The sequence below is a fragment of the Cavia porcellus genome, unplaced genomic scaffold (assembly GCF_034190915.1).
Source record: "Cavia porcellus strain 051 isolate PalLab524CR breed Dunkin Hartley unplaced genomic scaffold, mCavPor4.1 scaffold_19, whole genome shotgun sequence".
NCBI classification, from domain to species: Eukaryota; Metazoa; Chordata; class Mammalia; order Rodentia; family Caviidae; genus Cavia; species Cavia porcellus.
This window is the reverse complement of record NW_026947502.1, coordinates 37,706,167-37,723,561: the sequence shown is the minus strand read 5'-3', so window position 1 is coordinate 37,723,561 and position 17,395 is coordinate 37,706,167. Positions and strand designations below refer to the sequence as shown.

Genomic DNA, 17,395 nt, shown 5'->3' with positions numbered 1-17,395 from the left:
AGCCCAGTTTGAACTGCATAGCAAGACCTTGTCTCAATAAATAAATAAATAAGTAATATAAACATCATTAGATTCTGTCTCTGCCAACCCAGCTTATTTCTATCCTACAATATCTATCTCTATCACTGATTTGACCTTGTGCTTCAAAAGAGAAGTGTTTTCTTAATTTTTGTTCCATTAACCAACCTGTTCTCTATTTTCTTCTCCTTGGTGGTGTATTTTTTTCTCCCACGTGTCCCTTATCAGTTAACTGTTTTTCTCAGGACCTTGGCACTGGGCCCATTTTAATCCTTTCTGACTCTGTGATCTTGGCCGTGGAGCCTTTTTTCCTAGAACACGCAGATGCTTATTGGAAGATGATGAGAAAAGGGCTTCGGGTCAGGAGTGGGTGAACCCGTGAGAGTAATCAGTCTGGACTGAGTTTGGGTGACTTCCCACCAACCCCTGTTCAGGGCATAAGCCTTCTCCTCTGCTTCACTCTCCTGGTGCACAACTGATGACGTAGATGAACTAATGGTAAACTTGTAACACTTAGCTGAACTGAACTGGCTTGGTTCTGGGTGCAGAAAGCCCACCTGAGGACCATTGCCAACAGCATAGAAGGAGAACGGGAGAAGGCAGTGTGCTGTTGATTCTCCTGGAGAAGCTTGTCACATTGGTTTTCCTGATATGAACTTAGCTATTCTTATCACTGGAGGCGCTTGGGTCTAGGTCTTCTTTTTCTTGGAGGACATTGCCATGGGCTCTATGTCTTCAGCTGGGCTCATGCAGGATATTGCCATGGGTTCCAGGCCTGCAACTGGATTCTTTGGGTCTCTAGTACATGGACAGAGCTCTTGAATTCTTCTGCATTTGACTTTTTAGGACAGAGCTCTTGAATTCTTCTGCATTTGAATATTATAAAATAATTTTATAATTTGTGTGTCCTATACTAAATCTATTCCCTTGCAAATCCTGACTACAACTAAGTTTGAATGTCTCTAGTCCTATTATTCATCAAGACCAATACCTGAAGAGCTGATTGCTGTTACTCTCATTGATAATATAATAGAAAATGTACAGAAATAATTCATAAGTTCTAAATTGCACGCCAGTCTGAGTAGTATGATGAAATCTCATGCCATCCTTCTCTGTCCTGGTCATGTCCAGGACATGAATTGCTCCTCTGTCCAGCATATTAATGCAGTAATGTGACCCACCTGTTCGTCACTTAGTAGATATCTCTAGTGTCAGATCAACTGTGGAGGCATCATGTGCTTACGTTCCCATAACACAGGGATTGGTACTATCAGAGGTTTCAGGGAATCATGGAATGTGTCCGCCTCTGATAAGAAGGGATTACTATTTCTCTTTACATCCTTTGCTTCCGTATCAGACTTCTGACAGTTCAAAGCAGGACCCGCGTGACTCTGTGGCATGTGCCACAGCTGCGAGCACATGTGTCCTCATGTATGTTCACTAAGAGAAAGGATAAACAACACATTTTCCACAGGAATAGTAGCTTGCTGGTCAGTGCAGTGATTCTGAGAAATCAAGGTGCTTTTTTCCAGGACTCAACCCTTTGTCTCTCCCCTAACCCTATCCTGTTAAATCAGAGCGTAAGATTCCTGTTTTCCATGAAACAAAAGCAAGCCTTAAGAAACAAAAACGATAGTGATGCAGAACAGTCCCTCTACATGAACCTCATATTTCCTTCTTACATTTCCATAACCTGAATAAATGTAGTGATATCAAATGTTCATTTAAAAACAAAAAATGAAAATATATCCCTTCAAGTCCATGTTAGAAAAGTGCTACATATTAGCAGATGTCTCTAAATTTGTGTTTACACTTACTTTCTATCTGCATTCACACATTCTTATAAAAACTATGGAATTCACAATTTTTAATATTTTAAGGAATTGGTAAAACTTTTAAAAATACTTATGAGAATAATGCATATTACAGCTTTTATATGTGCAAAATAAATCTGTCCAGCAGATGGCGCAAAACTCTAATCCAGAACTAGAACAGCTTTGAGGAAAACAAAAATAACTCAGTAATTACTAATTCAAGGGCATGTTACACATTACACAGGGCATGTTTGTGACCAGGAGCCAGTCAAAGAACATGGGTTTTAGAAGGACAATCTCCTGTAAGTAGGATTTGTTTACCTCTTTTGTAGCTAAAGAGGCTGCAGAGTAAAGGCATCTGTGGAGAAGATTTCCAAGGAAGGGATGATGTTATGTCACACCTGAAAAGGCTTTGGATACCACATATAGTTCAAGAGCCTTCAAATACTGTTTAAAGTACTTTTCCGTAAGTAGTCTTTGTACATGAAATCCACGAAAATTGAAGCTATCCTAACTAAAGTGGGAGTTGGGAATGCGGTCCACGTGAGCCCTTTTTGATCTAACCCTCTTCAGGCTGACATAATCAAGGACTGGCTACGCTTAACATTCATGGGGTCCCTAAAATACTTCCAACAGGTCTCCAGAGAAAACCACTAATACAGTGCATTGATTTCATTTTACTACTGAGAAATCAATGTTCTGAGGAGAGGTGCATGTTAAAAATTGGAAAACATACAAAGCCAAAAAGATTCATTAGCTCCTTTTAAAGAAACCCATCAATAAGAATATTTGAAAGGTACTGAAAAACCCAAAATTAATCCTTTACACACACCTGAAATCAGAAATTTGAATTGCTAGTGTATTAAAGTTTCTGATATGTGTAAATTCAGATTCACTAAAATTCATCCTGTGGCTGTACACAATTTATAGAAACAAAGGAAACAGCATTTCAGCTACAGGTAGCTTTTATGAGTAATATAAATATATTCCTAGGATATATATATATATATATATATATAATAAACCACAGTAAAATATCCTTATGCTTTATATACAGGATATTTCTTTTATACTGTATAGTTGTCTCTTGTGGTTCTCAGCATGGAGCCCAGACTCTTCACACAAAGCTAAATCCCAACCTCCAGTTGCCTAGGCTAGGCTGGGCTTATGTTTGGCCTCCTTGTGCCACAGACTCTCAAAGTGCTGGAATTACATTTGTACCTCCACACATGGCTCGTAGTGTGTGATTTTAAATGCAATTATGAAGCATACTGAATAGTGATTTGATAGCATAAAACTAGTAATTTTAGAACTTCTGAAATTCCATAAAAATCTGCCAAAATCTACTTATCAAAATAAAACATTACTTACTAAAATAATGCTTTCAAAATAGATGTAATAACTTATTTAAATGTATTTACCTGAAGTTTTTCCAGTACAAGTCTAAATTTAAGTATTCTTTTTGCCCTTTGTTTGAATACTCACATCTATGCAAAATATTGCTTATTATTTCTAGCAGCTTCCTGCTTGGTCCCCTATATTTCTTGTCTACAGATGCAAGTGGATTAAAGCTTTTAGATGAGGCTCCACCTGGACTGCATGGTAAAAGACTAAATAAAAACCCAAAGGTAATTAGTACTTATAGACAGAAGGAATTTTCTTGCTTCTGCTTCTGCTAACACTATGATCTTAAACGATTGTTCCCCTCTTGTTATAAGAAGGACAATTATACTGACCTGAGTTGGCTATGAAGCCATTTTCTGTCAGCTTCAAATCCACTTTTTACCCTCTACTTTGTGAAGTTAGGATAGGGATTCTAAAATCCCATTTTGGCTTTGCCAGCTCTGCCAACAGGGGGTGCTGTGGAGCAAGGACAGGAAGGGGGAGGCAGTGGCCAGTTCCCAAGACTGTCCTTTTGGTCTACCAGACCAAGGTAGCGTGGCTCCTGAGGATACATGGCACCAGTGGTCAGAGCTCCCTCCTCAGCTCTGAGTCCATCTCCCAGGCTATCTTTTGGTTTCTGAGGCCCAGTGAAGCCAACTTGCTGCTCAAAATCTGGACCCCATCCTTGGTAAGCCCTTAAACTACTGAGGCACCAAACCTGTAGGTTCTAATTACCCCTATATCTTCCCTGAGTCTGTCCAACAAGTGCTAGCTGTTTTTTTTCTGTTCCTATCTCGGTGTTATCTCAGGGTTATTCTTTGTTAGTTCTCCATTGCTCGTTCCTAATGTTAAATTCTATTAGTCAAAAAAGTCAATCCTTTCTGATTTCCTGTTTGTACTCTGACTGATACTAGAGAATCTCAGGAAATATGTTCTCAGGGGAAGATTCTGAGTTTAGGCTGTATCATTCTTTTAGTCTTAAACAGAGTGCTGCTTCCTAGGGCATCATTAATCAGTGATCAGCTGTGGTTGGTTAGAGAAAGTCATACTCTGTTTTCTGTGGGGAATCCATTTTAGAATACTCATGGATACCAAAATCTTAATGTTCAAGTCCCTTATGTAGAATAGGATAGTGTTTACATATCTATGCATACCTCCCATATACTTTAAGTAACTTCTAGATTACCTATTACATTAATCTGATGTGAACAATGTGTAAACACAGTAATTATTATATACACTATTCTATAGGGCAGCAGTCTCCAACATTTTGACAGAGGAAGCAATTTTTATGGGAAACAGTTTTCCCATGGACCAAATGTAGGGTAATAGTTTTGGTATGATTCAAGTGTGTTTTATTTATTGTGCACTTTTTTTCTATTATTACATTGTAATATAACAAAGTAATTATATAACTCAGCATAATACAGAATCCAAAGAAAGCATGTTTTCTTACAACTATATCTGGGAGTGATGGGAGAGAATGACACCCAAAGTGTGCTGCTTTTTTAAATTTTAAAAATAAAAAAGAATAAAAACAATGATACAGAATTTCAAAACAATAAGAGATTAACATTGGTTAATATATTGCATATTATTATCTTCAAAGTAGTTGTTCAGATGACAAGATTTAGGCATAAAAATGATCAACTGAACAATGAAAGCACAAACTGATCTTTTTGATAACTAACAATAGTATATGGATATATATAGAGAGACACAATCTTTTCCCTTCTTTCTTTTCCCCATATTTATAGTCTCCTTTTGGTTGTTGTCACTATAGAAAATGCTGCGTCACAAGGATAGAATATTGGAAATGGAACCAGGCTCTTCAGTGCTTTTGTGGCAATCTCAAGATATCCTGCCTCACTTTGATCAGAACACACTGAGATTTGAAGTTGTCTCAAACATACTGTTAAGGCTTCCATAATCTGTAATCTTCTTGTAACACAGGCAAAATTGATTTACCTGGCGTATTCCAAATTTGTCATAGTCCCATTACTTCCCATTTTAGGAGACCTGTGGTTGAGAAATAATGCCCAAATTCTTTTGAAACCTGAGAGAAGTGATTATGTATCAGTTACGAGAAAGAAGGCCCTAGCTCTGTCTCTTCTAACCATCTGCTAATGCTTGAAACAAGTTCCAGTGTTCTTTCATTTCCTCATTCTCCCCGCTCGCCTGGAATACAGCTGCTTTCCCTGCCAACCTGAACAGAGTTATCATTCTCTCCTTGCAGACTGAACAGATTGAGTTTGTTGAGCAGACTGAATGTGTCACATGAGTAAGCAAGTTTTTGACCCACTGTGTCATTGACTTGTGCTGTCAGCAGTGACTGTTTTTTTAAAATAAATCTCTTCAGCAACTTTCATAGCTCAAAAACTCTGGCCAGTGATCCACATTTAGAAAGCCATCTCGTTTCTGTGTATAAGAGAAAACATGTGTGTTCTGCATCCAAGGGCTGACCGAAGTTAAGTGTTGTGTTCTGACTTAAAGGCTGCCTCCAGATGGAATTGTAAAGTTGAAGTACATCAACTCACTTGCCACTTATAAAGCCTGTCACCAGATGCAACTCAACTGACGTTTGTTTCATTTCTTTATAAAACTATTCAGCCTTGGGTGTTTAGAAATAGCAACAAAAACAGATTAAGACAAGACTAGAGAGCCAGAAAACTTCGAAGGCAATTAATCTAAACAAACCCCTGAATTCTTGAAGCCGCTCTCCAGGATACATCATTACAATACTAGTTGATATCACAGCCTTGCCAAGTACCTTCTGTGAGAATGAGGCCTTTTGTCAGGAAAGAGAAGGATCCTAACATGAAATCAAACAAAAGAGAAAATCTTGTACTCCCTCAATTCTGCTGTCTACATTCTATTTACTCCAATCTTTGCCCATATTTCTCTACTCCTAGGCAGGAAACCTATTTCCTAGGCTATAATTTGTAGTTCTTCTTTTACTGGTGCATTGCTCTAATATTTGTATAACAAATCCTTAACATTAAAATCTGTTAGGGAAAAGACTTCCAGGAACACGGCAGAGTAGTGAGCAGCAGAGAAACTGCTTCTCTGAGATTTGGTGTCTAGACACTGAAATCTAGCAATGTGAGAAAGTGAAGAAGGAAGGAAGTGGGTCTGGGGGCCCAGGAAGGATCTGAAGTGAGAATTGAAGCCCATAGGGAGAGAAAAAAGAGATTTCAATAAAGAAGAACGAGGTGCCCGCGGTGCTTTCTTCAGGGACTCACGGCGTGGGAGGGGCAGCTTGAACCTGCAGACACACGGCAACTGCTGGTGACCCGAGAGGCCTCCACAGGGAACAGCACCAGCGGAGCAGAGCAGTGACTGCAGCAGCTGGTGAGATGTCCTGCAGCAGAGGGCAATTGGCGAGAGCCCTCTTGGAGAGAGGCCAGGTAAGCTGGGGACTCTGGGTAGCCGCTGGCTCCACCTAGTGGCTCCTAATCACCTTCAAGCACTCTGCTCACATTGCCTAGCAGTGGTAGCAGAGATACAATATGAAATGGACTTTTTTCATTTTTTATTTTCTTTCTTTATTTTTTTAGTTTTTTAAATATAAATGTGAACATGGTTTCTAGTTTTGTTGTTGTTGTTCTGTTCTTTTCTTGTCTTTATATCTTCCTTCTCTGTGCCCTTCCTGCCTTCTGCACCAGTTTCCCAAAGCTTGTGTGATCTGCTTTTGTTGCCCAGGCTAGCTCCCAATCTCCTTCTTTTCTTCTTTCTATTTTTGCCCCTAGCCCATTTAAAATTTTTTTCCCTTAAGACAAAATTGGCATATTGAGAGCTTATTTACTGTTTATGATAGTCTGGTTTATTTGAGATTATATAACCACAAATCCAGTTCATACAGTTAAAGGTGTCAACTAAGTAGTTACCTCAGTTTGTCATTTTCTAGACTGTGCTGGATGCTACTCTTACTTCTGATTGTATCTCTTTAGACAAAGTGATATTATAGTTCAAATGAGCTGTCTTCCTGGTATATCGACAATGAGATTCACAGAGGGTCATAAAAAATCATATAGGTCAGTGCCAAAGAAACAGGGGCTGGGTCAAGTATGTGGCAACTTCTCATTCCCAATAAATTGAAAAAGTAGGATGTGAAACAGACCCAAAACCCAAAAATCAACTGCACCTGGAAGACACCACTGAGAAGTAGTCATTTCCTGAGGGTTCTAATTACTAACAATAAAGCTATTCGCTATAGGCAGTTTACAAATATCAACCCAGAAATTAAACTAAAAATAAAAATAGAAAATGAGAATACACCTAAGCAAGACACAGCCCCAGACGTCCAGTTTACCAAATGCAAACCCAGGGAACAATGAGGTAGAGAAATACGGAAGCCATCCACCTGGACTCTCTGAAGTGGTAACAGTAGAAGCAACAAGTGAACAAACAAGAGAACAAAGAAGTCATAAATAATTTCTCAGATAACTACAGAGATGGTAACATAATGAAAGACATGCTTAGTGACACTAAAGGAGATATAGATTATAAAAAAGAGAAGAGATTAGGAAAACAATGGAATTCACGAATGCTCAATGTAGGAAAGAAATGGAATCCATAGAATGGATTCAAATAGATACCAGAATATTAAAAATTCCATTGAAAGAAGATGTTGCAGAATGAGCCAGTGTGAGGACAGAATCTCAGATGCACAAGACAGGGTTGTGGTTAACAATCATGAAAAGAAAGATTTCTTTTGAAAAGCAAGGGACCATGAGAAATTAATGCAGCAGCTGCTAGATGATAAAAAGAAACTAACATAAGGTGAACTGAAGTCAATGAAAATGCAAGAGATGGCATAAAGATGTAAAAAAAAAAAACAGTTTTCACATATGTCATGACATAAAATTTCCCTGGTGGAAAAAGAATTTGGCACACAGATAATTGAGACATAAAGAATTCCAGTTAGCCATGATCAAAACAAATCTACAGCCAGGCATATCATAATAAGATTCCAGAAATTCAACATAAGAATAGAATATTAAATGCTGTTAAACAAAAGGAATAAGTCACCTATAAAGGAAAGCCCATCTCAAAATCAAGGCAGACTTAGCAACACAAACCCTGAAGTCAAGAATATCTTAGTGTGAAGTATTGCAAGACATAGAACAAAACAACTTTCAACCCAGATTGATGTACCCTGCAAAAGTATCTTTCAAAATTTATGGAGAAATAAGAACTCTTAAAAAAGAGAGAGAGAATTCCATGATAAATAACACCTGAGGAGTCTGGGGATTAGCTCAGCAGCATAAGCACCTGCCTTGCAAGTGCGCATTCATGAGTTTGATTCCCGGTACAAACAAAACAAAACAAAATGAAAAACTTGAGAAAATTCATGAACACTAAACCAGTACTACAAAACATTCTGAAGTATATTATAGAAAGAGATAATAAGAATTAAAACCCCAATAGAATGAATCTAACAGGCAGGGCAATTAAACAGATGGGGGGAAAAGGAGCCAACTAGAGGATATGCTATTTACACACAAAGTAGATTTCCAGCCAAGACTGATTAAGGGAGACAAAAATGATCACTACATCCTTGTTAAAGACAACAATCTAAGAAGAAGAGATAATAATCATAAATATATATGCAACAAACACCAGTGCATCCAAGTATATAAAACAAATATTAATGGACATGAAAAATCTAATAAGCACTAATACAATTATGATGGGGCACCTCAATACCCCATCACAAATAGATCAACTAGACAAAAAATTAACTATGAAATATTAGAACTGAACCAATCTTTTGAACAAGTGGACTTCGTAGATTTCTACAGAGTGTTGCACCCTACAACATCAGAATACACATTTTTCTCAGCTGCACACAGAACATTTTTAATATAGACCATATACTGGCTCATAGAACATGCTTAAGTAACACAAAGGAATTGAAATTATCCCATAAGTATTATCAGATCATAGTGCAATGAAGTTGGAAATTAATGACAAATAAACCACAAGAACTTCATAAACACATGGAAATTAAATAACACTCTCCTGAACATCAATGGGTTACAAATAGAATTAAAGAAGAAATTAGACACTTTCTACAATTAAATCATAATGCTAATATAATGCTATATAATGGAACTCATGGGACATAATGAAAGCAGTCCTACAAGGGAAATTTATAGCTATGAATACTCATATTAGGAAAACAGAGTGAATGAGTTCAAATAAGTAATTTAATGCTGAAACCTCAAGCTTATTTAAAAAAAGAAGAGCAAGTGAAGCCCAAAGTTTATTTGGGGGTGGGGATTATAAAGCTCAAAGCAGAAATTAATACAATGGAGGCTAAGAAAACAATACAAAAAATCAATGAATTGAATAGTTGATTCTTTGATAGACTAAATAAAATTGAAAATCCCTTATCAATCCTTATGAAAAAAGGGAAGAAAAAATTCAAATCCATGTAATTAGGAATAAAATGGTTGAAATTGCATAAATAAATCAGTATCAGTTAATGAAACTGAAAATATAAATTAAAACCTACCCCCCACCAAAAGACTAGGCCCTGACAGATTCATTGATGAATTCTACAAGAAATTTAGAGAAGACCTGTTATGTGTTCAGATACCCCACCCCAAGCCTCATGCAATCATGGACATGGCTGAATCCAGCACTCATGATTGGTTCATTGCCTAGTACTGGGTTTGGTGGTGTGAGTGTTACATCTACCCAGGTGCAGAGCCAAAATACATTGTAAGGGCAGAAAGAAGGTGTGTCTTTTTCTCTTTTGCATGGTTCACTCTTGCTGTTTTGCAGGGACCATGAATGCCAGCCTCACTATGCCACCTTGCCTTAGAGCCAGCTGAGTATGGACTGAAACCTCCAAATTCTAAGAAATAAACCACTTCCCTAATTTTGGGTGTCAGGTATTTTGTTTAAACAATGAGAAAAAAGTAACCAAGACAAGACCTAACACTGCTATTTCTCAAACAGTTTAATAAAATTTAAAGGGAAGCAGTACTCTCAAATTTATTCCTGGAAGTAAGCATTACCCTGATTCCAAAATCAGAGAAAGATCTAACCAAGAAGAGAACTATTGGCCAATCTCCCTAATGAACATAGAGACAGAAATTCTCAGTAAGATACTGCAAACAAAAATGCATCAAATCATTAAGAAGATTATACATTATGGCCAAGTAGGATTTATCTCAGGGATTCAGAAATGGTTCAACATTTGCAAATCAGTAAATGTAATGCACCATAGTAACAGAACCAAGGAGAAAAACCATATGATCATCGCAATAGATGTAGAGACAGTGTTTGACAAAGTTTGACACCAATTCATGATAAAACTTTACAGAAAATTGAAATAGATGCTCTTTGTCTCAGCTTGATGAGAGTCATCTTTGACAAACCAACAGCCATTATCATATTAAATGGACAAAAATTGAATGCTTTCACATTAATATCAAGAACAAGACAAAGATGAAAATTATTCAATACAGTTCTAGAACATTATCTAGAGCAATTAGACAAGAGAAAGAAATAAAAGGATTAATGATAAAAATGGAAAAAGTTAAATTGTCACTATTTGCAGATGACACGGTATTCTACATTGAAGATTCCAGAATTCCACTAAAAGGCTTTTAGGTTTAATAAGCAAATTCAGTAGCATAGCTGGATACAAAGTCAATACTCAAAAATCAATGGCATTCCTATATACTAGCAACAGGTTCACTGAGAGAGAAATTAGGGAAACCACACCTTTCAAAATAGCATCCAAATGAAATACTTAGTAATGAATCTAATGAAGGAATTAAAAGATCTTTACATTGAAAATTACAATATCCTAAAAAAGGAGATTGAAGAGGATATCAGAGAATGGAAAGATATTACTTGATCTTGGATAGGAAGAACAATATAGTGAAAATGGCCATACTTCTAAAATTGCTATATGGATTTAATGCAATGTCAAACAAAATTTCAATAGCATATCTCACAGAATCAGAGAAAACAAAACTTAATTTGGAACCAGAAGAGAACCAGAATTCAACAGACAAATTTAAGCTATAAAGAAAAGGCAGGGGAGATCACAACCCTGGCTTGAAATTATACTGCAAAGCTAATGTGATAAAAGCAGCATGGTAGGGTCAGGGATTTAGCTCAGTAATTCAAGTGTTTGTTTGCTAAGTGCAAGGTCATAAGTTCAATCCCCGGGACAAAAAAAACAAAAAAACAAAAAAACCCCAGCATGGTACTGGCAAAAACAATCAAACAAACAACCAAAAACCCAGACCCAATGATCAATGGAACAAATTAGAAGATGCTAAAATAACTGCAAGCATATACTGTTACCTTATCTTTGATAAGGTGCCAAACATGTTCACTGGAAGAAAGATAGCCTCTTTAATAAATGGTACTGGAAAAACTGGCTTCCCATACACTGAAGATCAAAACTAGAGACCTATCTCTCACCATGCACTAAACTAAAATCGAAATGGATCAAAAAACTAAATATTAAAACAGAAACACTAAATCTTCTGGAAAATAGAATAAATGAAACCTTTGAAGACTTTGGTATAGGCAAAAACTTGTGAACAAAACCCCAAATTGCAAAGGAACTACTACAAAGAATCAATAACTGGGATCTCATGTTATTAAAAAGCTTTTGAACACAATAGAAGACACTAACAGAGTGAAGATACAACCCACAAAGTGGTAAAAAATTTGCCAGCTATTCCTCAGATAAAGGACTAATATCTAGAATTTATAGAGAATTCAAAAAAATCGTATCTCTCAAATTTAAAGACCCAATCCAAAAGTGGACATCTAAAATGAACACACACTTCTCAGATGAAGAAGTAGAACCAGCAAACAAATATATAGAAAATATTCAGCATCGCTGGTCATTTGAGAAAAACAAATTAAAAAAAAAAAACTTAGATTCCATCTCATCGCAGAGAGAATGGCTAATGTCAAGAAGATGTAAATAAGTATGAAAATGTATAATAGATATTGTGAAATAGGAAAAAAATTCAATGATGACACCTGGGTGGGTGGGTTGAGGGAAAGGAAGGAAGGGAAAGGAAAAAATATGATGAGAAAGAAGGAAATAATGGAAACAAGCTTTTTCAACTAAGGATGGAAAGAGGAGTTGAAGGGAGGACGGGAATGGGAAAAAAGAATCAATTATTATCATGTACAGGTGCACATTCTCTATAATGAATGTGATCATTCTCTATATCTGAGATATACTAATATCCTTAATCAATTAAAAATAATTTCTATTAGGATCTAAAATGGTAACTGTGGGATAGGAGAATCACCCCTCCTCCTAATTCCCTGCAGAAGAGGACAAAACAGAATGAAAGCAGGAGGTTGCTATCTCAGAACACTGTTAAAAACTGTCCACAGAACAGATATAAGTGCTCTGAACTTAAAAAAGAATAAAAATTAAAATAAAACTTGGGAAGCAAACCTTCGACTAATCTGTAAGCTTGACACTGCTGAAGATTTCTGAGCTCCGCACAGCCCTATCCAGTTGTCTGTAATGTAATTCGCAGCTGTGACCCCTCACTCTTTAGGCATAGTATTGAGCCCATGTGGGAAGACAAGAAAGACAAACGGGAGGACAATGGCTAATCACACTGAACAAGAGCAGAGACAAAGTGACCTGAGTTGCTTCTGCCTGCAGACACTGCGGTGCCTCGTGGGAGAATATCCTGGGGATTCCAGAATGATGTGTGAGGAGCCGCTGCTAATGTTAGAGCTAAAGGTAACAAGATAGCGGTATGAAGGGCGGAATGTGAGGACAGAGAGGCTCTTCAACACTTAGAGTGTACAAGGAAAGGTTAGAGCTTCCTCCACAGACGGTGATTAGTTACCAGTTCCATCTGACACAGATACTGAGAGGGACTCCATCCCTAAAAACAGGTTTGTTGTGCAAGAAGGCACTTTTTGAGTCTTCTCACAGGAGACTGCGTCAAGCAATCGAGATTTGGGAGCTGAACCAAAGTCTCTTCAAAAGCAGAGTAGACTGCATTTAAATTTGATCCCATCTGAATGTTGTAAATTTATGAGAGTTTTTTACTTCAGTTTTTTTTTTTAATTTTTGCTAAAGTGTCCACTGTCCCAGTCAGAGAGTTACAGTACAATGCACAGCACCCCCAGAATCCATAAATGTGTTCCTGGTCCACTCTAATAGATTAGCAGAATTACTACTACAAACATGTTTTACCCATTCACAATATTCAAAGACAGTTCAATTTCTGTACCCCAACAGGAAAAACTTGTTATGTTCCATTGTATGCATGAGCCTATGTTGCTGATTTAAAAGAGGGTAACGCATACAATTTTCTAGAAATTATCTCTATATCTTTTTTACAGCATTATCTGTGTTGTACTCTTGCTAATGGCTACTGGATTTTGTTTCCCTACTCAAAAACATTAGTGATGGTGAAGAGTTTTCATTTGTTTTTTCCACACATACAATTGGTAAAGGACCCAAGAATATGACACAAGTGTGGAATAAATATTAATTTTGTGCATCCTTTGGTAATGTTTTTATAACTACAAAGCTTTACTACAAATTTATACATTTCATTCTGTTTGTGTGATTTCCTAAACACAGTTGTGGATTATAAAAACATAACATCATAATTACATTCCTAACTAGAATAATTATGTCTGTTTTTGGATCTGTATGCTGTATTTTATTTTATTATAGTTAATTAATTAATTTGGGGTTTTTGAGACAAGGCCTTGCTCTGTAGTCCAGGCTCGCCTTGCAGTCAGCATGTAGCCCAGGCTGACCTCAGGCTCACAGCAATCCTACTGCCTCAGTCTCCTGAGTGCGGGGATGCTGAATTTTAATACTTTACATTAATTAGGTTGTTTTTGCTTTGGTTAAAAATGGCTCAAGGAGAAAAGCCATTCCATTTGTATTAAGACAGTATGCAAAACCAAATAAAATGTGTACAGTGAATTGCCCTTTTAAAAAACTTATGTTAAAACCAAGGCACTAAAAGACAAGTATGGTATGCTTTTTTGATGGGTCCTAACAGACATACTGACTGACAGAATTCCTCTGAGGCTGAGGCAAGCTGATGTAACACATTGCTCAGTGAATCACAAAGAAGATATTCACAATGAATGTTTTCTTACAAATCATACTGTATTATACTACCTCTAATTGAGGGTGTCATAACTTCTGAGATTCTTTATAAAATGAGAATATTTTCTCCAAAAATTTGAATATGTATTGGGAAGAAGGATGAAGAAAAATATCAACTTTAAGAAGAAACAAATGTTTGGGCTAGTACTTTTATCTGCCTACCTTTTACAGGAGTTCATAAATCCTGGAGCCATTATTTGGTTCTAAATGATTAGGAACCCCTCCTGTTCTCTATTCATAAGTCAAAAAAACACATGATGGGAGACACTGTACAATCTCCATTGTGGGGTATTCTGGTGATAGTTTTATAAATGAGGCCTGAAACTCCATGTCATCAAGGATTGTTCCTGTTCATGAGAACTGATGGAACTAACAGCATATTTTACTTAAGAACAATTCAGACTATCTAAATGATAGAGTGCTTAAAATTGCATGCTTAGGGCTCCTTCACTCCTCCGATACATAGATCTATGAGCTCTCAGGATCTAGGGCTTGTTAAGTCATTAAATAGGCTACTTTTCACAGGCTGGAAGCAGAGAGGATGATAGCTTCATCTCACTCAGCTTGGCATCAAATGTGAGGAAATAAAAACAGAAAGCTTTGTACCTTGGTGTTTCTTACCTGTAGTAATCAGAAAAATCAGAGGGCAGTTCAGCATAGGGCAGGAAGGTGCTCAAACACATGCTACTTACACATGCATTCACATCACGTGTGTGGACACACATGCATACACAAATTACTTTATTCACAAAGTAAACTTTTAAGCAAAGGAATTATACTTTCAAGAATACTAGCTGTCCCCAAACTCAAAGCCCAAGTCACTCAGGTCCTGCTTGCCTTTTTGGTTCTGGCTCCCCATGTCATAATGGCACTACCCTGCCCTGTGGTCACTAACGTCACCCTGCTGGGGCTCCAGTGTCATGGCTGTGCTCACCCGCTCTGGGTGAGCTGCTTCACCACAGCCAAGCCCTTAAGCCCACTTCAGTCGCAGGCCACGACCTCCCCACCTTGGTGCCCATGGGTGCAGATATCTACCTTGTCCTCTTTCGTCCTTATGGCCCACTTCTAAAAAAGAGTCTAATTCTTATAAACATGTGTTGTAAAGAATATCTTTGTGAATCTGGTTGCATTGGGAAGAATGAGTAAGAGGCAGTATACAGATTGTTTCAAAGGCTGCTATGCTACACAACTGGTCACACAGGAGAGGCAGTTATGTTTACTTACAAGTCCCCATGAAGGCTTTGCACAGTTTGGGTGGGGAATAGGCTAGCACTCATTATTGCAAAGGTGATTAACGGTAACTAAGAGAGTTTTCTTTTGTTTTCTCTTTCTTCTTTTTGTTCTTTCTTTCATTTTTTATACCAGTAATCAAACTCAATACTTCGTGCTTGCCAGGCAAGCACTTGTGCTGCTGAGCTATATCCCCGGCCCAGGAAGAGCTTTCTCAAGAAAATAAGCTAAGAGAAATTGTATTGTCCTCCTTCAGTCACTCCTCCATACACTGCTGTACAGGTTTTTCTCAGAAATCTAAGTTGCAATTGATCACGAACATCAGACTCAGCTATCTGTTCTTGTGTTTGATATCAGCAATGGAAAGGATCCAAATGTGTTTGAGCAGAATAAAGCACAGATTGTGAGGAAAACTCTAACTCCTAGTAGCTGAATTTTTTAAGAACCATGACCGTGTTGTACACTTTATTAACTGTTTCTAGGATTGGGTCAGGGAAGCTGTTTATAGTTGGAGTACTAATAGATTTGCTGATTTTATAGGGAAATAAAGCATTTATTCTATTTGGAGAAATACACCTTGGTATTACTCCCTCACCTGTACTGCTTCAGTGCAACCACCATGGCAATCAGTCAGTAATTATTTACATTTACAACAAGCATACTGTAAGGTATACTAAGAAGTACTGCTTATTTGGAATAAAAAGTTTCATCCAAGTTTCTAAAAATGTATTTACAAGTCTTCATATTTGGAGGAGTGGTTATTAAATATTTGTGCATTTGATTTGGGAGAAGCACCTTTAACATGGTTTAACCACCACAGAAGCTAAGACAAAACCAGATCGTGCAGCTTTCAACAAACAGGTTGCAGAGAGCTGCGCACTGCCTTCGTCAGCCAGACAGGCGGAGCCCAGCACCTCCTGGTACCAGGCATCACAGCCCACTCAGCCCGAGGTGTCAGCCGCAAGGGGCACTTGGGGACCCCAGACCAAGGTGGAATCAAAGAGAAAGCACAGTGGAGAGGACAGCCAGACAGGGAAGGCAGAGGTCACCAGGAAGGGGGAAAGGGAATGGGTAGGAAGCTAAGGGGCAAAGAGAGGGACTAGGACTGGAAGGGAGGGAGAGAAAGAAGAGAACAGTGCAGAGGATAGATGAACACCAAGTTAGTGAAAGGTGAGACTGCGGAAATATGCAACTGCCTGATGAATTGTGTAAGAAAAAACAGGAAATATCATACACATCACAATTTAAATGAGTGGAGATATTTCATTGGTGAAAATTTATATTGCTAACTGTAAAGCCAGCATCCTCTGACATGTGATCTATGACCTATGGCCCAGTCAGAGTAGACTGTCCTTTTTTTTGGCCAAGTAGTGAAGTTCATAGGCTCCCGCTGACACTGAAGGAGCATCCCTGTGTGAGGGGAATGTAAAGGTGAATTTGTACCATACTTTCATTCATGACTCATGTAATTTATACAAGAAATAGGAAAAAAGCCTTAGATCACATTGCCTTGAGTTTATATAACATCTTCAGAGATTTTTAACTGACAGCATATTCCTTACACTTTACAGTACTGTCCTGAGGTAGGTAGGAGATATGCAGTTTTAACTCCTATTCTCAAAAACAAAGCAAAAATTTGGCACAGTGACACGTCTGTAATCCCAGCCCTTGGGAGGCTGAGGCAGGAGGATCACAGGGAGTCTGAGACCAGACTGGGATACATAAGCAAGCTCAAGATCAGTCTAAACTACATATCAAGACCTGTCTCAAAACAAACATACAAAAAACCCAAAGCAAAATG

General features: G+C 37.7%; 1 protein-coding gene and 1 pseudogene across 1 annotated transcript in view; one reads left to right on the top strand and one right to left on the bottom strand.

Moving 5' to 3' along the window:
* Arl14epl (ADP ribosylation factor like GTPase 14 effector protein like) overlaps positions 1-7,779 on the bottom strand; it is a 28,203-nt gene extending 20,424 nt beyond the window's left edge. The window contains exon 1 of the mRNA XM_023566507.2: positions 6,458-7,779. The gene's annotated coding sequence lies outside the window, so the exon portion shown is untranslated. The remainder of the gene's footprint in view (positions 1-6,457) is intronic.
* Positions 7,780-12,651: 4,872 nt separating this feature from the next.
* Positions 12,652-13,152, top strand: LOC100713575 (eukaryotic translation initiation factor 4E-like; annotated as a pseudogene).
* Positions 13,153-17,395: the final 4,243 nt, after the last annotated feature.